This window comes from Scyliorhinus canicula, chromosome 18, assembly GCF_902713615.1.
Source record: "Scyliorhinus canicula chromosome 18, sScyCan1.1, whole genome shotgun sequence".
Classification (NCBI taxonomy): Eukaryota; Metazoa; Chordata; class Chondrichthyes; order Carcharhiniformes; family Scyliorhinidae; genus Scyliorhinus; species Scyliorhinus canicula.
Genome location: NC_052163.1, coordinates 82,468,953 through 82,490,367, shown reverse-complemented (window position 1 = coordinate 82,490,367; position 21,415 = coordinate 82,468,953). Strand labels below are relative to the sequence as shown.

Below are 21,415 nucleotides of genomic sequence, written 5' to 3'. Positions count from 1 at the left end.
GGAGGCTGAGATAGTGGTAGCGCTGGACGCGGAGAAGGCATTCGATAGGGTGGAGTGGGAGTACCTGTGGGAGACGTTGGAACGGTTTGGGTTTGGGGAAGGGTTTATTAAGTGGGTGAAGTTGCTCTACTCGGCCCCGACGGCGAGTGTAGTGACAAACGGGAGGAGGTCGGAGTATTTCGGGCTCCACCGAGGGACCAGGCAGGGATGTCCCCTATCCCCCCTACTTTTCGCACTGGCGATTGAACCGTTGGCGATGGCACTGAGGGGTTCAGGGGGGTGGAGAGGACTGACTAGGGGAGGGGAGGAACATCGAGTATCGCTGTATGCGGATGATCTACTGCTGTACGTGGCAGACCCAGAAGGGGGAATGCCGGAGATAATGGAACTATTAGCAGAGTTTGGGGACTTTTCGGGGTACAAACTAAATTTGGGCAAAAGCGAGGTTTTTGTGATACACCCGGGGGACCAGGGAGAGGGTATTGGGAGACTCCCCTTCAAGCGAGCAGGAAAGAGCTTTAGGTACTTAGGGGTGCAGGTGGCAAGGAACTGGGGGACCCTCCACAAGTTGAACTTTTCCAGGCTGGTGGAACAGATGGAGGAGGAATTTAAGAGGTGGGACATGGTACCGTTGTCGCTGGCGGGGAGGGTGCAGTCAATCAAAATGACGGTCCTCCCAAGGTTCTTGTTTTTATTTCAGTGCTTGCCCATCTTCCTCCCTAGGGCCTTCTTCAAAAAGGTGACGAGTAGCATCATGAGCTACGTGTGGGCGCATGGCACCCCAAGGGTGAGGAGGGTCTTTTTGGAGCGGAGCAGGGACAGTGGAGGGCTGGCACTGCCCAATCTCTCGGGGTACTACTGGGCGGCAAATGTGTCAATGGTGCGCAAGTGGGTGATGGAAGGGGAGGGGGCAGCTTGGAAACGAATGGAGAGGGCGTCCTGTGGCAACACAAGCCTGGGGGCCCTAGTAACGGCACCATGGCCGCTCCCCCCCACGAGGTACACCACGAGCCCGGTGGTGGCGGCCACCCTCAAGATATGGGGGCAGTGGAGGCGACATAGGGGGGAAATGGGAGGTCTGTTGGCGGCGCCAATAAGAGGGAACCATAGATTCATCCCGGGGAACATCGACGGGGGATTTCAGAGCTGGTACAGGGTGGGCATACGGCAGCTGAAGGACCTGTTTATAGAGGGGAGGTTTGCGAGCCTGGGAGGGCTGGAGGAGAAGTTTGAGCTCCCCCCGGGAAACATGTTCAGATATTTACAAGTGAAGGCATTTGCTAGGCGGCAGGTGGAGGGGTTTCCCCTGCTCCCCAGTAAGGGGGCGAGTGATAGGGTGCTCTCGGGGGTCTGGGTCGGAGGGGGGAAGATATCAGACATCTACAAGATAATGCAGGAGGCGGAAGCAGCATCAGGGGAGGAGCTGAAAGCCAAGTGGGAAGGGGAGCTGGGAGAGCAGATAGAAGACGGGACGTGGGCGGATGCACTGGAGAAGGTCAACTCTTCCTCCTCGTGTGCGAGACTGAGCCTCATTCAATTTAAGGTGCTGCATAGAGCTCACATGACGGGGACAAGGATGAGCCGGTTCTTTGGGGGTGAGGACAGGTGTGTCAGATGTCTGGGAAGCCCAGCGAACCATGTGCATATGTTCTGGGCATGTCCGGTGCTGGAAGGGTTCTGGAAGGGGGTGGCAAGGACGGTGTCGAAGGTGGTGGGGTCCAGGGTCAAACCAGGATGGGGGCTTGCGATCTTTGGGGTCGGGGTAGAACCGGGGGTACAGGAGGCTAGGGAGGCCGGAATACTGGCCTTTGCGTCCCTAGTGGCTCGACGAAGGATATTAATTCAATGGAAGGACGCGAGGCCTCCAAGCGTTGAAACTTGGATTAATGATATGGCTAGCTATATTCAGCTAGAAAGGATCAAATTTGCCCTGAGAGGGTCGGTACAGGGATTCGCCAGGCGGTGGCAACCTTTCCTTGACTTTTTAGATCAGAGATAGACGTTCGGGGACGTGGCAGCAGCAACCCGGGGGGGGGGGGGGGGGGGGGGTGGGGGGGGGGGGGGGGAGGGAGGGGGGAGGGAGGGGGGGGAGGGAGGGGGGGGAGGGAGGGGGGGGAGGGGGGGGAGGGAGGGGGGGGAGGGAGGGGGGGGGAGGGGAGGGGGGGGCAGCAAGGGTCGTGGGGGGACATGCACGACTGTAACGCGGGCAAGTCTGCTCGCTGCTCATGTCTGAAACTGTAGGCTGCCTTGTTTGTTAAGGTTGCCTGGGGGGGGGGGGGGGGGGGGGGGGACTGGTGCGCGCGAGAGGGCGGGCGAGGGAGGGACATTTGCCTAGAGGGATGGTGTTGTAAATAATTTAAAAATTAGTAGGGGTAAATGTCTGTATGGAAAAACTCTTTCAATAAAATTATTTAAAAAAAGACAGCGCTCTGACCTTGGGGACTCTGTTTTATACCCCAAAGGGTTTCGCGCCCATCTGGGCGGACCCTGGACTTGGTCCCAATTAATTGGACCATGTCCCAATCGTTTGTATCGATTCTCTCCAATAACGGGGTCATACCTCGATCGCTGGGCGGGCCCTAGGTAACCGTTGGCCTGCCTTTGTTTTAGTCTCCGCTGGTGCCGGGGAGTCTGGCCTGGTACCGATTGTTTAAATGTTTCTCTTTTGACCCCGGAGATAGCTCATTACTATGCTAATGGCTTGTAGTTTCAGTTCCGTCTGAGGTCTGCAAGTTCCAATCCACAGGAAATCCTGTACCTGCTTGTTTTCCTCGTGCTGTCCATTTTTCCCTGTACTCTTTGCGAATGTCCATTTTGTAATCGGGACGTGGCCACCACAGGTGGCAACACGCCCTTACTCCTCTCTGAGTAAAGAACCTACCTCTGACATCTGTCCTATATCTATCTCCCCTCAATTTAAAGCTATGTCCCCTCGTGCTAGACATCTCCATCCGAGGAAAAAGGCTCTCACTGTCCACCCTATGTAATCCTCTGATCATCTTCCATGCCTCAATTATGTCACCTCTTAACCTTCTTCTCTCTAACGAAAACAGCCTCAAGTCCCTCAGCCTTTCCTCATAAGATCTTCCCTCCATACCAGGCAACATCCTGGTAAATCTCCTCTGCACCCTTTCCAACGCTTCCACATCCTTCCTATAATGCGGCGACCAGAATTAAACACAATACTCCAAATGCGGCCTCCCAGAGTTTTGTACATTTGCAATATGACCTCATGGCTCCGAAACTCAATCCCTCTACCAATAAAAGCTAACACACCATTCGCCTTCTTAACAACCCTCTCAACCTGGTTGGCAACTTTCAGGGATCTATGTACATGGACACAGAGATCTCTCTGCTCATCCACACTACCAAGAATCTTACCACTAGCCCAGTACTCTGTCTTCCTGTTATTCCTTCCAAAATGAATCACCTCACACTTTTCTGCATTAAACTCCATTTGCCACCTCTCAGCCCAGCTCTGCAGCTTATCTCTGTCCCTCTGTAACTTGTAACATCCTTCCGCACAGTACACAACTCCACCGACTTTAGTGTCATCTGCAAAGTTACTCACCCATCCTTCTATGCCCTCCTCTAGGTCATTTATAAAAATGATGAACAGCAGTGAATCCAAAACAGATCCTTGTGGTACCCCACTAGTAACTGGACTCCAGGCTGTACATTTCCCAACAACCACCACCCTTTGTCTTCTTCCAGCTAGCCAATTTCTGATCCAAACTGCTAAATCACACTGAATCCCATGCCTCCGTATTTTCTGCAATAGCCTACCATGGGGAACCTTATCAAATGTTTTCCTGAAATCCATATACACCACATCACCTGCTTTACCCTCGTCCACCTGTTTGGTCACCTTTTCAAAGAACTCAATAAGGTTTGTGAGACACGACCTACCCTTCACAAAACCGTGTTGACTATCTCTAATCAAATTATTCCTTTCCAGATGATTATACATCCTATCTCTTATAAACCTTTCCAAGACTTTGCCCACAACAGAAGTAAGGCTCACTGATCTATAGTTACCGGGGTTGTCTCTAACCCCCTTCTTGAACAAGGGGACAACATTTGCTATCTTCCAGTCTTCTGGCACTATTCCTGTAGACAATGATGACATAAAGATCAAAGCCAAAGGCTCAGCAATCTCCTCCCTAGCTTCCCAGAGAATCCTAGGATGAATCCCATCCGACCTAGGCGACCTATCTATTTTCACACTTTCCAGAATTGCTAACACCTCCTCCTTATGAACCTAAAGCCCTTCTAGTCTAGTAGCCTGTATCTCAGTATTCTCCTCGACAACATTTTCTTTTTCCTGTGTGAATACTGATGAAAAATATTCATTTAGCACCTCTCCTATCTCCTCGGAATCCACGCACAACTTTCCTTGACTGGCCCTACTCTTACCCTAGTCATTCTTATATTCCTGACATATCTATGGAAAGCTTTATGGTTATCCTTGATCCTACCTGCCAAAGACTTCTCATGTCCCCTCCTGGATCTTCTTAGCTCTCTCTTTTGGTCCTTCCTAAGGGGGGAGGGGGAGCCTCACATGCCATCGGAGGCCCCTTGGTGCATCGGCTCTGGGTAGGGTGGTACCGTAGCACACCCACTGCCACTTGAACACCTTGGCAATGTCAGCCTGGCACCTTGGCACTGCCACTTGGGCACCGTGGCAGTGCCACCCTGACACTAAGGGTCTCGAAGACCTCCTAACAAGTATGTTGCGGCTTTGGGAGGGGGTCCAGAGGGCGACGTGAACAGTTAAGAGATCCAGGCGGCATTTCAAATAGCATCCCAAACCCTTCCTTTTTTAAAATAAATTTAGAATACCCAATTATTTTTTCCAATTAAGGGGCAATTTAGCATGGCCAATCCACCGAGCCTGCACATCTTTGGGTTGTGGGGGTGATACCCACGCAGAAACTGGGAGAATGTTCAAACTCCACACGGACAGTGACCCAGGACCGGGATTCGAACCCAGATCCTCAGCGCCGTAGGCAGCAATGCTAACCAATGTGCTACCATGCTGCCCCGTCCTAAACCCTTCCTGTTCTGATAAACTGAGCTGAAGACTGTTAGAGCTGAGCTTGTCAGTGCAGGAAATGTAGGTCAGTGCAACCTCAGCGGTCAACACGTCCACCCTATCCCCATAACCCAGGAACACCACCCAACACTGAGGGCAATTCTGGACACTAAGAGCAATTGATCATGGCCAATCCACCTAATCTGCACATCTTTGGACTGTGGGAGGAAACCGGAGGAACCGGAGGAAACCCACGCACACAAGGGGAGGATGTGCAGACTCCGCACAGACAGTGACCCATGCCGTAAATCGAACCTGGGACTCTGGAGCTGTGAAGCAATTGTGCTATCCACAATGCTATACACACACCATATCTCATGAAGTTCTCCCTTTTTCCCTATTCCCTATGTTAACCGAACTCTCTGAAATGCCCGTGTTCCCATACAACATCCAATATTATATAACTCCATGAGGTAAATCCGGCATATAGTTACCACAGGTTATTTTCCAGGTTTGTGAAAGACATCTTCAGTTTCAATGTGAAATGTCTTCACTGTTAGAGTTTTGATTTTAAACAGCAGCCTTTCAGCAACAACCTGTTTTGGGGAGAGCCTGCTTTCTACATTTTGGTGTGGCTATGATGGTAGCTGCTTCTCTGCCCTTTTCTCCAGATATCTTACTCTGGATATATTGTTTTATTCCCTTCGGTGTTACCCATCCTGTGGAAAGGCTTTTTAGCAAATAGGTGCAAACCTTTCCCTTATCCCTCCATTTTGAAGTCACCTCATCTATGCACCATTGGTTCCCTGTTTTCCTGCTGCAAAACTAATTTGCAAATCAAAAACACCCTTTCAGACTGCTATACTTAGCAGTTCCACTTTTATCCCATTTCTTTACTTAATTTTCTCTCAATTTCATTTTTGAATCTTGATATAAGCTGGAGTATTATCAACCCATTAAACTCTGCAGCCAGGTAATTCCATTGTGCCTGAAACCAGGGGCAGAGTTTGTGATTCACACAAGCTGTTTGTCTGGTGGTCCCAGTCACACTGACGCAGGAATCGCACGATCAAGTTCTTATCTTTGGCTGGCGCTGTCCACACCATTCAAATGCTGCCCGAGTCGGAGCTGGGTACACAGACTTTAGCTTCATTGATGTCACATAAAGGGGACTCTTAAACTGAACATGCAAAATACTGCCAATGCTAGAAATCTGAAATTAACACTGAAAGTGACGGAAATACGAAGCAGGTCAGGCAGCACATTTGGAGAGAGAGAAACCAAGTTTATGGCTTGGATTTAATAGCAGCAATTTAAACATTATAGAAAGATCAGAAAATTTCTAATAGAGAACTGGTATTAGAAATGGAGAATATTTGGAAATTGTGGTTAGAGGTTATAACGAACTAAATTAACGAACGTTAAGAATATTGGGAAATTGCCTGAATTGTAACATTTCATTTCCCCATTTCTTACAGTAACCGTTCTATTGCAGAATGTGAAATCCCGAAGACTCTGTCATGTTGGTGTTCCATTGTGAATCTATAATCAATAAACAAGTCATTAAATCTTCTCACCAATATTTGTCTGGAACAAATCTGCTCTTTAAATGACAATTGTCTCACTTTAAACAGTTACAACGACAAAGCACTACAGCAACATGGGAACATAGGAACAGGAGTGGACCATTCAGCCCCTCCAACCTGTTCTGTCATTCAGTGAGATCATGGCTGATCTGAAGCCTAACTTTGCATTCCTTCCTTTGTCTCTTATCCCTCAAACTATTTGATGACAAATTTCTAAAAATAGATTTAAAATTAACAATTGATCTATCATCAATTGTTTGTGGAAAGGTGTTACAAACTTCCACTACCCATTGATGTTGAAAGTTTTCCAAATTTCACTCCTGAAAGTTCTGGCTCTAAATTTCAGACTCTGTCCCACTGAGCCCTGGCCTCCATAACCAGTGGGAACAGTTTCTATGTCAACTCAATACGATTCTATATTGAATTCTGGGACACAAGCTCATCCCATTGTTCGGTCTTAGCATCCTACACAAAATTAACAAAGAAAAACAAAAACATATCGCTTGACAGTGATCTGAGACATCAAGTTTGAATAATCACCACTGGTGCAAACTATCTACCTCCCTCACAATTAAGTCCATTGTGCTAAGGTAAAAAAGTATTAAAACAGTCAGCATTGTGGATTGAATTAGTGTAGTTTGACTTCCGATATTTAAGGAACTCATCGATTTTGTAAGTTTAGAATTAAGTTCTGTAATTAATTCTTGTAATTCTTCAGTTCTTCAAATTACTGAATGTACTGTATTATATTTAGCCGACAAATCACTTTTGAATGTTGATATAGGGGGCTGGTTTAGCACAGTAGGCTAAACAGCTGGCTTGTAATGCAGAACAAGGCCAGCAGCGCGGGTTCAATTCCTGTACCAGCCTCCCCGAACAGGCGCCCGAATGTGGCGACTCGGGGCTTTTCACGGTAACTCCATTGAAGCTTACTTGCAACAATAAGCGATTGGATTGGATTGGATTTGTTTATTGTCACGTGTACCGAGGTACAGTGAAAAGTATTTTTCTGCAAGCAGCTCAACAGATCATTCAGTACTTGGAAGAAAAGGGAATTAAACAAAATTCAAGAAAATACATAATAGGACAACACAAGGTATACAATGTAACTACATAAGCATTGGCATCGGATGAAGTATACAGGGTGTAGTGTTAATGCGGTCAGTCAATAAGAGGGTCATTTAGGAGTCTGGTGACAGTGGGGAAGAAGCTGTTTTTGAGTCTGTTCGTGCATGTTCTCAGACTTCTGTATCTCCTGCTCGATGGAAGAAGTTGGAAAAGTGAGTAAGCCGGGTGGGAGGGATCCTTGATTATGCTGCCCGCTTTCCCCAGATAGGGGGAGATGTAGATGGAGTCCATGGATGGGAGGCAGGTTTGTGTGATGGACTGGGCGGTATTCACGACTCTCTGAAATTCCTTACGGTCCTGGGCCGAGCAGTTGCCATACCAGGCTGTGATGCAGCCAGATAGGATGCTTTCTATGGTGCATCTGTACTATAGTGCATCCATAATTATTATTAATCATTATTGATTGTTGTTGTTAATTCGTAATAATAATAATTGTTTTATTGTCACAAGTAGGCTTACATTAATACTGCAGTGAAGTTTCTTGAAAAGCCCCTGGCTGCCACATTCTGGTGCCTGTTCGGGTACACAGAGGGAGAACTCAGAATTGTCAGCTGGTACGGGAATTGAACCCGCACTTCTGGGTTTGTTCTGCATCACAAGCCAACTGTCTAGCCCACTGAGCTAAACCAGCCCCTGCCTATATATATTTTATACAGATTTTGTGTCATTTTAAAAGTAAAGAAACTCATTCCAAGTAAGCACAGAAGGAAGGAATAGTGATCTTCAAATAACCTGTCCAAACATAGACAGCATATTTCCTCATTCTGAACAAATGAGTAAGGGGGATTATTTTACCTTCGTATGAGGTAACAGAAACAAACATTAACAAGTGGGATGGTCCCACAAATAATTGAAATTATATCAAGAGTTGACCATCAGCCTCGAGAAACCAATTAAACCAATCACAGATTGATCATTCTCACCTTAAGGCAATTAAGAATTTGTCTTGCCTCATTTCGGCCATGACATCATTCACCACACTGTGGGATGAGGGTTGGGATTAATTAACAAGCAGCAGCTTTCACTGACCAAGTTGTGAATGGTGTATGGAATTGAATTATTGTTTGTAGTACCTGCTGTTCAGAAGGACTGGCCATCTGAAGAATTTAAGAGGTAACCTCAACATAAAAATGGCCTGTAAAGGGGGAACTGAAGGGTTAGGGGGGACTAAAAACATTCATAAATCAAGATATATATATATATATATATATAGATTCTGTAATGACCTCCAATTAGCATTATTGGTTGGCCAATTGGAGTATGAGCTCCTCTATGATAGCTCATTGAGGGGGCCCATATAAGCACCTGTGTAGGCTTTATGCCCCAGTCTAAAGTTGACTGGAATGCCAGCAGCACTGTTTGGAGCTGCTCTTGTATCTACTTATTGGGAATAAATATTGGTGTGGTGATGGGACTCCTGCCTCCTGTGGATTATTACTGGTTCATATATAAAACTAGACAGCTTTGAATAAATTCTCAGTGTTCACAGCAGATTGCTGCTTACTATGGTCAGTGAATTTCCAGACAGTAGAAACTTGTGCGAAAGCAACAGAAGTGTCCAAGGATTTTCAGATTCAGCAAGGATGCTTGCACACAGAGATATAATTGATCATGCAGCCACTGCTCATTTGGTACTTACAGAACACAGGACAATAAGATGGGAGTATGGGAAATAGGTTAATGCATAGATTTAATCAAATACCTGTCTATAAGGCTTGTAGATAAGTGGAGCTACCGAAATGCTTGTATCGGTTTGTATATGCTTCTAGTGCTAAGTACGTATCATGATTGCGATTGGTAATTATACTCATGTATTGCATTATGTAATCCTAATTATTAGTTGTGAATGAACATTAATCATTTCTGAACAAATGTATTATTTTGATTGATGTGTGTTAATTGTTTGAGATAACACACTAAAGTATAATTGCTATGCATTTTGTGTGTTTGGGTAGCTGGCAAGCCATTTAGCGGTAGTGTAGCTCCCCTACTATAGCTTGAACAAAGAGGTTCATGAGGTGAAACCCAACTCTCAGTGTCACTGGTAAGTTGGGGAGTAAAATATGCTACAGTTGAATAACTAACAGTGAGGTTCTCCAAGATCAGAAACACCCAGGTTCCTCTGCTCCTGCACCCCCTCAACAATTGTACCCCTTATTTTATATTGTCTGTCCATGTTCTTCCTACCAAAATGAATCACCTCACACCTCCCCACATTGAACTGCCTGCTCCACATCTTTTGATCAGTCACAGAACTTGTCAGTTCATACCGAGGACACATCCAAATGGTCTTCTTCGTCATCTTTCATCATACCTCCCGCTGTTTCAAATGTTGTAAAATTTCTTGCTGCTGATTTACTAAGTTTGGTAATAGCTGGTGACGAGATACAGAACAATCAATCCCAACTTCGACATCTCCTTTCCTGTTCTTTGTATCTTTTCTATTTGCAGGATCTGGGGTGGGGGTTTGCCGTCGGCGGGACTGGACAAACGGCAATGGCAACGCCATTTTCAGCATGAACCGGCTCCCATACACTCAGTCCATCTGGTGCTGAGCCTGAATCTAATCTCCCACCAGGCAAACCACTTCACTCACACATATACATGGCTTGCTACATTCATCAGAGCCAGTTTGTTGACGTAATGATGTGCCATTCAACCTTACAGGCTTTTGAGCCGAGTTTCGCTTGTGGACTCTATAGCTGCTGGCCTCAACTACGATCTCTGTCCAGTCAGCCTCAGACATGCACGAGGGTATCTTGCTGCCATCCCTCGGAAATACAACAGTCTCCAGACAACCTGGAGGAGAACTGCAGGAAGGCATTGCTACGCTGTGGAACCACTGTCTGTACTGAAGCATTTGCCCAGTTTTATACAAAAACTGACAGTAGTTTTGACATCTGTGTCATCCCAAAGCCGAGCTTCCAGCTCAAAAGCAATAACTCATATTTACACTAGTGTTCTGGTGTTGAACCAAGGTAATTACAAGCACATGAGGTGAGATTTGGCCCTAGTGGACTTGCAAAAAGGGCTAAAAGCTAGGACCGCTGATTAACCGTGGCAGATATTTAAAGAGATATTCAATTCCTCACTTCTAAAATATATCGTAGCAAGGAAGAAAGATTGTAAGAGGGGACAATGTATCTGTGGATAAGTACGGATTTTTAAGATAACATAAAGACAAAGACTAGGACATGCCATTTGCGAAGTTCGGTGGCAGGCTGGAGAATTAGAATCACAGTATCTCTACAGTGCAAAACGAGGCCATTCGGCCCATCAAGTCTGAACCGACCCTCTGAAAGAGCAGTCTATCTAGGCACATATCCTTTTCCAATAACCCAGTAAAGCTAGTTAACCTTTTGGACACTAAGGGACAATTTAGCATGACAAATCCACCTAACCTGTACATTGTTGGACAGTGGGAGGAAACCGAAGCAGCCAGTGGAAACCCACACAGACATGGGGAGAAAGTGCAAACTCCACACAGGCAGTCACCCAAGGCTGGTATTGAACCCGCGTCCCTGGTGCTTTGAGGCAGCAGTGCTAACCACTATTCTACCATGCCGCCCCAATTTCGAAACTTTTAAAGACCAACAGAGGGTTATTGAAAAAGTAATAAAAAGGGCAAAGGTGAATTCTGAAAGAAATTTAACGCAAAATATAAAATGTACAGAAAAAGATTATAAAAGTATATAAAAAGGAAGAGAGCAGCTAAAGTCAATGTGGGTCCCTTGAGGATGAGACAGGGTAGTTAATGGGGAACGCAGAAGTGACAAGGGCACAGAATCAATACTTTGCCTCGGTTTTCACGGTGGAGGACACTAGAACCATCCCAATAGTAACAGGGAACGCAGAGGTTGGTGAAAAGGAGGGATGTAAAATAGCAACCATCACTAGGGAAAAAGTAGTGATCAAGCTATTGGAATTAAAGGCAGACAGATTGTCAGGGCCTGATGGCCTACATCCTCGAGTCTTAAAAAAAGTGGCAGCAGAGGTAGTGGAGGCATTGGTAATGATAGTCAAAACAATTCCTTGATTCTGTAAAGGTTCCGGCGAATGCCCAACAAGTGGAAACATCCACTTCATGTCTACTCTGTCAACCTGCATTAGCATCTTATATACCTCAACTTCATCTCCTCTCATTCTTCTAAACTCCAGCGAGTATTGGCTTCAACTGCTCAATCTCTCTTGTTATGTGTCAAGGCTGGAGAATCTCCTTGATCTACACAGGGAGATTTCCATCTACACATGAGTAGCTCTAGTCTGACTCATGCTGATTGCTTCAAAACTACTTTATTAACAGTAAATACAGGAAAGGCTACAAAATAGGTGCAGGTGTCTTGATTCCGGAGTATTCTTTCTGCTTCACAGTGTACCTACCATGCTGCTGGCATTGTTGCACCATAAGATGCATCACTAACTCATGACCATAACTATTAATCCATTATACTATACCTCCTCTAGTGGTGCAGTGGGTAGAGTCCCTGCCTCTGAGACCAACGCTCCAGGTTTGAGTCCCACCCCAGGACTTGATGGCCAAGGATGGTGCCTTCAGAATGCGGTCAAACAGGTTGAGTGTGTCCATCTGAAAATCCTTCTAACCATATCAATGGCTGTTGGTAAGAGCGGTAGAGACTCCTGGTCAGCCACGCTTGATGTGGAGTGGCGCCCCTCAAGGAGATTTTCTGATGTGATTGAAGGGTGGATGTCGACATACTTTCACCCAAGCTAGTTGGCTCTCCCAATGCTCAGGCAGTGTGACCCTCTATGGAAAAAAGTATTGTGTGCTCCATTTCCCAAACAACAACCATATCATGACTACCACACCGTACATCTCAAGTGACCACGACTTGGGAATGGTCTTCGGTTTAGTGAAGGAAACAATCTTTTGCACGAATTGGCTTCTGCCTTCAGCACTTCATGTCTAGCTGAGCTGTTTCCTACGGATGGCTGTCCCTCACTCTCTCTTGCTGTTCCTTCTTCGACACTTCATCTGTGGCTGACGACTGCTTTCTCGCTCACAGCCCTCTGACTACTAAATCGAATCAGTTACAAAGAACACCGTGTTCCCTGTGCTTTCCTGTTCCTTCCTTTCTCTTAGTTGCTGCCAAAACATGGTTTACCAAGCAACTGGTGGTTTGATTTTACTTGCGCAAGAAAACAATACATTTATTTTAATAACATCCGACCATTTGGGACAGTATCTAATTGGGCATTCTGGAATAAGCAGATGGTGACTTACTGCTGAGCAACTGGACGTCGTTCATGGAGGAATCCAAAAGTCATGTGTAGAACCAGTGGATTTTCATCCTCTCACAACCAGTAAGATTTATTCATTGAGTCGTGGTTGACTCTCCATCTGGAAATCACTATTCAACCAATCCCTGGAAAATTTTGGGATTGTGGATCTCTCTTTTTGAAGCCAGGCCAGACAATGAGGACACAAGAGACTCTGTGGCAGACGGTGACCATCCACAAGAAGAGCTTTAGACCTGGGTTACCTTTCTGAAAAGGGTATGAGAGAGACGGCATTGCAGCACCAAATCAGTAGCACTGAGAGATCAATGTGCTGTTTGAACCTACTACTGAAGCACAAGAAGACACTGTTCTTTATGTTTGAGGAGTGAGCTGTGTTGTGGAAGAGCAGATTTCAGATCTTTGTCCCACTGAACCCACCAATGAGATGCCTTGTATATCGCTGGCTGGCCAGGAAGAGTTGTCCATGGAGCACACAACACTTGTTTCCATAGAGCATTACCCTGCCAGAGCATCGGGCGAGGCGATTAGCTTTGGTGAAAGTAGGTCGATGTCCACCCTTCAATCTCATCAGAAAATTTCCTTCCCACCAAAGCTGCCCTTCAGCGCAGAAGCCAAGACCAATTTTCAGAAATTCTACAGCTTCAGAGTCCTATCCCTGAAATTCATCTATATTTTGTTCTGGAGATGTATCTTGTTGTTGAAAATGAGACTTTCTTGTCTCCTTTTGGTGACATAGTCACCTTTTAGACCTTTACCACAATTCATTGCCTTCACAGTGGTATCATCTCTCTGTCCATTATCTTCAAACTGACAGCAACTTTGTCACCGTGCCTTATTTGTGCTGCCCCAGTGGATCACCTCACACATCACCTCACACTTAACCAGAATGAATTCCAGTTCCCACTGCCCATCTGACGAGGCCGTCTATATTCTTCTGTAATCTAAGTCTATCCTCCTCACTATTTACCACCCCACCAAGTATCGCATCATTTGTGAACTTATCCTCTAACATTTCACTCTAAATTGTATGATCTTGCCCTCCTACATTGGCACTGAGAATAAATTGTATCAGCTGAAAGGAACAAGTCGTCAACATTCGGAAAGTGTTGGGGGGGGGGGACGTGACCCCTCAGAGACCTTCCACAAAAATAAAGAATCAATAACATCCGAATAGTTATGCCACTATCCGGGAAAATCGATCTATTTCATCCAGAGGTTCCAAATTGGGGCCAATATGTCGAAAGGCTTTGATACATTTTTGCTGACAAAATAAACATGGCAGAAGACAAGTAAACGTTATATTACTGAGAGTTTGTGGCCCAAAACATATAACCTCATGAGGAACTTATCATCTCCGAAGGCTCCAGATACCAAATCCCTTGAACAACTAGTGCAACTAGTGAAAGACCACATCAATCCCCAACCTCTCATTATAATACAGTGCTACAAATTCCATTCAGCCATTAGGGGCCCTGGAGAAACAGCATCCGCTTTAGTAACTAGGCTTTGGCAAACGGCTGACTACAAATGTTATACCTGCGGAGCCCCCCCCCACTCCCGGTCCATCTCTCAGTGATACGTTACATAACTGCTTGGTCTGCACTATCATTACATTGAACATTCAGAGGACGTTGCTGGCACACACCAGAATATCCTGAGCTAAGGCAGTTGAATTGGCTCAAACAACTGAAAGCGCTGAACAAAGTGCTTTTGAGCTGAAAGATGTGCAAAGTGAGGTAAATCACTTATGGCGGGAAACGCCAGCAGCTCAAAGTACCCGTGGTGAGGGTGTAATGGAGCCTGAGAAAAGGAAAAGTGACCATCAGTCACAGGGTCTAGAGGCTTGTTATTGTTGTGGGAGAGGCCATCCTAAGACAGATGCAATTAGAAAAGGCCATATACAAGCCAGATGCAGAGTCAGCCAGACTGCAACCAGTTCCCAAAAATATCATCGCCAACTTCAGTGAATAAACTTATTGAAAATCCGGAAGAGAAATCCATAGATTATAAGCTTAACATGGTGAATTTAAATAAGACATCCCGTATCGAAAAAGTTCTTATTGTTAATGGCCGACCATTAAATATGAAGGTTAGTGTAAGTGCTGCTGCCAAGGTGGCAGGAGATCAGACATATAAGTATCCACAGGGAGGCTGCAACATTTGAGCCTCAGCTGTACAACAGCCACTGTAACAACCTATACTGGGGAGGCCCAGTGAATAATGGGCGTGGCGTGAACACCAGGATCAGATCAGCACTCGTCTGCCCTGTTGCCCTTAATTGTAGCAAAAGGACAGAGACCAAGCCCCTAGGGGAGAGATTGGCTAAAGAAAATCAGGCCAAATTGGCTGGAGATACTCATCACCACAAGTGGGGCTTTCCAGGAACTTCTGTGCAAGGCCAGGACGTCTTCCAGAGAGAGCTGGGGTTTCTTTAAAGGGAGACAGACCAAGTAAGAGCAGAAGGTTTTTTTTTAGTTCGGGCATCACGATCGGCACAGACTTGGAGGGCCGAAGGGCGTGTTCCTGTGTTGTACTTTTCTTTGTTATTTGTTCTCATAACAGGGGTGAAGGCCAAAATTTACATAGACCCTGACACAACATTAACTTTTTTAGAGCCCAAACAATGCCCTGTTCTCTGCATCAGAAAGTTGAAGTGTAGCTGAAATGTCTGGAAGACCTAGGAATAATGAGCACTGTACAGTTTTCGAAATAGGCAGCACCAATAGCCCCAGTGTTAAAGCCAGACAGCAAAGTTTGGATTTGCGGCCATTACAAGATGACCGTGAACAGGGCTGCTAAAGGAGATAGACATCCTGGGCGCGATTCTCCACACCCGTGGAAAATCGCGAATCGGCCGTGAAAACGGCCGACTTTTACGACGGCCCGACACGGCCCAGTTCCCGACGTATTCACGTCCGGGAAATGAGCTAGGAACGGGGCCGCGTCAATCACGTGCGCGATGATGCCGGAACGCGGCGACGATACGAACACGCCCACGTGACGCCGCCCGACGCCGTAAAAAGGCGCGGGCGAGCACAGAAACTAGGCCAGGATGTCGGAGCTCAGGAGAGCAGCTCCGCGATTCGTTGAGGCTGACATGGAGACGCTGCTCTAATCAATCGAGCAGAGGAGAGGGGCATCATCTGCCCGCGTAGAGGGCATCACCAGCCTGCCAGCGCGGTGCGCCAGGCCTGGCGTGAGGTGGCTGCTGCCGTCAGTGCTGTGGGGCAGACCCCTCGCTCTACAGAGCAATGTCGGAGGAAGATGCACGACCTCACCAGGGCTGCCAGGGTAAGTGCCAAGTGAGTGCCCCCGAGTCACAACCATCCCTCCCCCCTTTACTTAATCACCCCCCCCCCCCCCCCCGGGCGCGGGGTGTGGAGGGGGGATTGGGGCAGAGTGAGTTGAGGGTGGTTCACAAAGTAGTCACAGACCCAGCGCTCTGGCCCCCGTGGAGAGATGCAATGGTCTTATTACAACTTGACCCCCAAACTGTGCCAGTATCTGAACGGACTGCTGGTACCTGCCGTATTGTAATGATCTACCTATGCCCCCTCCCCCAACAGGACAAGACCGCTCACAACACTCGTGAGCGGAACAAGACTGGAGGGGGTTCGCCCATCCTGCACCCCCTCACCACGTTTGAGCAGAGGGCACTGGACATTGTTGGGGGGTCTGCCACCCGGGAGATCGCGCAACGCGAGGTTGGCGGAGCTGCAACAAGTGAGACAACACTGGATGACAAACACACCCCCTCCCCCATCCTCTGTCCCTTCACACTCTGCTCACTGGGACACCACCCCCATCCTCTGACCCTTCACATCCTGCCCACTGGGACACCTCCCCATCCTCTGTCCCTTCACACCCTGCCCACTGGGACCGTCCAGCACCCGGCCGAGCGTATCTAAATAACCCGTGATGCCGAACGACCAGGGCCGTCCGCCTCCAGGCGGACACAGGCATCTGCCCCCAACTCACCCAGGGCTGCACAACAGAGGGTGCCCTCTCAGAGACCTGCTGCTGCAACTCAAGTATCGGTGCACCCTGGGTTGTCTGGGTCTCCAGCAGCTTACTAGTCATCACCTTCAGGGATTCCAACAACTCCCCTTTCAGCTCAGTAAAGTAGCGCAGAAGGGCCGCCTGCTGCTCCTCCGCCCACTGCCTCCACTCCTCATGGGCTCCACCGGCCGCCATTTTGTCCACCTTCCCCCGATTTTCCAGGGGAGCTGCTGCCGTTTTTCTCCTCGCCCCACTCCGAGTCTGCACCATAAATCCCGGGGGGTTTTATCCCCTTTATCCACCGGGAATCGTTGAATCAGCGCCGTTTGGGGCCCATAAAAGAGCCCACAAGTCCTATTAAAGTGGGAGCTGCCGAACGTGCGGCTTCGCTCCGCATAGCCGCAACCGGAAGTCCACATGTGCAGACTAGGCTGGCTCGATACACGCAAGATGGGTGTCAATCAGAATTGCTGTTTGCTTCTGTTGCAACCCTACTTCTGCCTCGTGGTGAGTATTGGCGCCAGTTTTACCGATTTATTTTGTGTTTACCTTGCAGTAGCTTTCAAATTTGTCCAGGACTGTCTTTAATGCATTCTGTCCTGCCCTTTGGAGTATTTAAAGGAGTTGAAGAGCTCTGTTGCATGTTCACCCACAATGGTAAGTAGAAAAGCTATCTTCTTAGCATCGGGCACGCCATTTAGGTCGGATGCTTCCATGTAAAGCTGTAATCTTTGCTTGAATGCATGCTAGTTGGCACAGAGATTGCCCTGGTACCTGACTTGCTGAGGAACCGGAATCTCGATCATTGTGCCTGAGTTCGGTTGCTGGTTGTCACGGATCTTGCCGAGTTGAACTAAATAGATTTAAGAGGCACTCCTGGTATCATGTTGTGTTATGCTACTTTGTGTAGCATAAGCTGCTTCCTTGATGTATGCTTTGACAAAGGAAGCTCCAGACTATGAAATGAGTTCAACGTGTTTATTGAACTATTAACACAGTTCTTAAATGAGTTTGACTCTCTGCTAATATAGCTGCAGTAACTCCCAAACTTCTCAGGTACTGGACGGACTTTTTTCAGGCCATTTGCAGGGTTGTGGGAGGGTGGAGCCATTTCCCAAAAATGGCAGTCTTCAGGGTCTCAAACCAGCCAGAACTCTTCATAGAGAGGGGACCGATGTCCTAGCCTTTGTCTTGCTGAAATCCTATCGGGGAATCTGCTCGGCTGCCGATCGGCAGCACCATTCAAGGCTGTGGACTGGCTGTCCGATCTGACGGAATTAATAATATTTGCCACCCGATGGTTGGAAGAGAGCTTTCACAGGACGTGGAAGCCATTCACACACTTGTTCCAGGATCCGTTCGTAGTTAACACCCAATAGAACAAGAGGGGTCGGGGGCTGAGGCTGGCGGTGGGTTGGGGGGGGGGGAGAGAGGCACAAGCGGGTCACAGGATAAAGATGGAAAGGAAAGAGAGGGAGTTTGGGGGCGGGGGGGGGCGGTGTGGGGGGGAGGATATGATGAAATTGAGAAGAACAAGGGATCAAAACTGTAGCTCGACATCTGTAAATATGCGCCTGGGCCAAACTGGGAATGGCAACAAAGGAGGGACACGGCCACAACAGGAGGGAAAGCAATTGTATGTAAATATCTGCACTGACATCCACCTGTCTTCCTACCGCCTTTTATTTCTTGCCCATTTTTTTTGTTATGTTGTTTTGTATGTTTTTTTTCTCTGGTCGATGCTCTTATGTAAAGTGTAACATATAACATAAGAATTGTGAAATACAAAATGTGAAAACCGAATAAAAACACTCTAAAAAAAGACAAAGTGCCTAAGGCTAGTTTAGCACACTGGGCTAATTGGCTGCCTTTTAAAGCAGACCAAGGCAGGCCAGCAGCACGGTTCAATTCCCATACCAGCCTCCCTGAACAGGGGCCGGAATGTGGCGACGAGGGGCTTTTCACAGTAATTTCATTTGAAGCCTACTTGTGACGATAAGTGATTTTCATTTTTCATTTCATAAAGTGTAGAAGGAGGCCATTCGGCCCATTGAGTCTGCATCAACGCTCTGAAAGAGCAACGCACCCAGGCTCAATCCCCCCACCCATAACCCCACCTAACCTTTGAACTCTAAGGAGCTTTTTAGCATGGCTAATCCACCTCACCTGCTCATCTTTGGACTGTGGGTAGAAACCGGAGCACCCGGAGGAAACCCACGCAGACAGTGGGAGAGAACATGTAAATTCCACATATGTAAATTCACCTGAGATCAGAATCAAACCGAGGTCCCTGTTGCTGTGAGGCAGCGGTGCTAACCATTGTGCCACTGTGCCGACCACTTTCTGATGTTCTGTCTGATGCCGTGACTCCGACATACAAGTGCCTCGAGGCGACCATCATGAAGGCCTTGGTCCAGCAGATCTTTCTGGATAGGCAACTCTCACATCTCGCCTAGGAGACCTCGCTGTGGCACTGTTTAGAACTGTTCCACACAAACGTGGACCAGGTGCAATGGCACCTGGGGGGAGGGGAGGGAAGGGGGGGGGGGGGGGGGGTAACATAGAACATTACAGCGCAGTACAGGCCCTTCTGCCCTCGATACTGCGCCGACCTGTGAAACCACTCTAAAGCCCATCTACACTATTCCCTTAACATCCATATGTTTATCCAATGACCATTTAAATGCCCTTAATGTTGGCGAGTCCACTACTGTTGCAGGCAGGGCATTACACTGCTGCTCATTATGCTTTCCTTAATTTGCTCTGTTTTAATTACAGTTGCTCAAGAGTCGCCAGGTATCTTTCTGATACCACCACAAGGTTCAAAAGCAAATACTGATCAATGACTCGATACACCAGTTAGTAAGTTTGAAATCAATACACATTTATTTACAAACACAGTCAATTATTACTCATGCACAAACTCTACTCACTAAACTACAACTAAAAGCCTATACTTAGCTTCGGGCACCCACTCAGTCAGAGGAACAATGGCCGTTGTCCGGTTCTGATACTGCTGGCTTCGAACTGGTATAGAATAGTAGCTAGGAGCGCCTATCCCGTAGCGGGCGTTGACCTTAGACTTACTTGACTGGTGCTTGGCAGGCCTCTTGTCGCTGAGAGCTAAATGCCAAGGTGAAGATGAAGAGTTCAAGAGATCTTAAGACAGCGCTCTGACCTTGGGGACTCTGTTTTATACCCCAAAGGGTTTCGCGCCCTTCTGGGTGTTGCTCGTTTTACTGGAGTGTGATTAACACGCCTCCGTTTAAAGGCCGTGTGCTTAACACTACTATGGCTCTGTATGTGTAATTATGCTCGGAGTCACCAGGTGCCGTATTGAGACACCGTCACAAGTATATCAAGGTCAGGTTCAAAGTAATAAATCCGTACACCGATTAGTAAGTCCAAACGATTGGTGTTTATTATGACAAATATAATAAATACACATGCATACGCTAAAGAGACTAACTTAATTCTAATACTAAACAACTAAATACTTATCTAGACAGGAACAGGCAAGGTCAGGGAACAAGGCCTTCGTCCCGTTCTTGGTCTGCAACTTTCTTATTCGCAAAGTTGCCAAGATCTAGCAAGGTCTGGATCACGTAGCGATCGTTGTGTTGGCACTTACAGTTCGATGGCTGATGCTCAACGGCCGGTGATGAAACTGGAGTCAGGATGCGATGTAACAGGTCTGGGCCGGAGCTAAAAACAGACCGAACCATGTGCGGGATCTATTCTTATAGGTCCTAGAAGTCCGTGCCCCTTGGGGCGGTTCTTTCACCTGCTAGGTATCGATTGGGTCTCTCCCAATCGATATCTTTCAAACTCCCCAATCTGAGGGTCGTTCCTCGATGGGTGGGGCGGTCCCTACGGCTCTTTGTGTTGGTTGCTTTGGCGCCATTCTGTCTGGGCGTCTAAGGAAAAGTATCCATTGATACTTAAATGTTTCTATTGTGCGGGGTCTGGATCTGGATCACCTCATTACTATGCAGATCTGTTTCCCATTTGCACCTTTGGCTGAAACTCTGCACCTGGCCAGAAACTGGTTTCTGTACGTGCCGAATGCAAAACAGTCTTCTGCAAGCTGCTTGTCCTCACTAAGACTGTTTTTCCCTGCAGCCTTAGCAGTTCTCCATTTTGTAGCCCAGTGTCCATCTTAGATGGCTACATTCCCTCCTTGTGATCCTCACAAGAAATTGTGAAGGATCCCCTATGCACGTTTCTTCGAGTGCCTTTGGGTGCCCTCTTTGAGTTCCCTGACCTTAGCAAGTTCCTGGGCGTCTACGCTTTCTTTAACTATGGCAAGAAAAATGTTATCTCACATTTCTACTTGGCGCTATGTCAAAGGGGACATTCATTACCAATAACCGGGAACCTCTACCTATCACAACTACTATCCTTATCT

At 47.2% G+C, this 21,415-nt stretch overlaps 1 protein-coding gene and 1 long non-coding RNA gene across 2 annotated transcripts in view; one reads left to right on the top strand and one right to left on the bottom strand.

Annotated features, from left to right (window-relative positions):
* LOC119952927 overlaps positions 1-21,415 on the top strand; it is a 1,042,551-nt gene that overhangs the window by 581,403 nt on the left and 439,733 nt on the right.
* LOC119953609 lies at positions 6,300-12,726 on the bottom strand. The gene is made up of 2 exons (XR_005458057.1): positions 12,205-12,726; positions 6,300-6,577 (listed from the first exon to the last, which is right to left on the bottom strand). It is a non-coding gene; the product is annotated as an uncharacterized LOC119953609 (long non-coding RNA).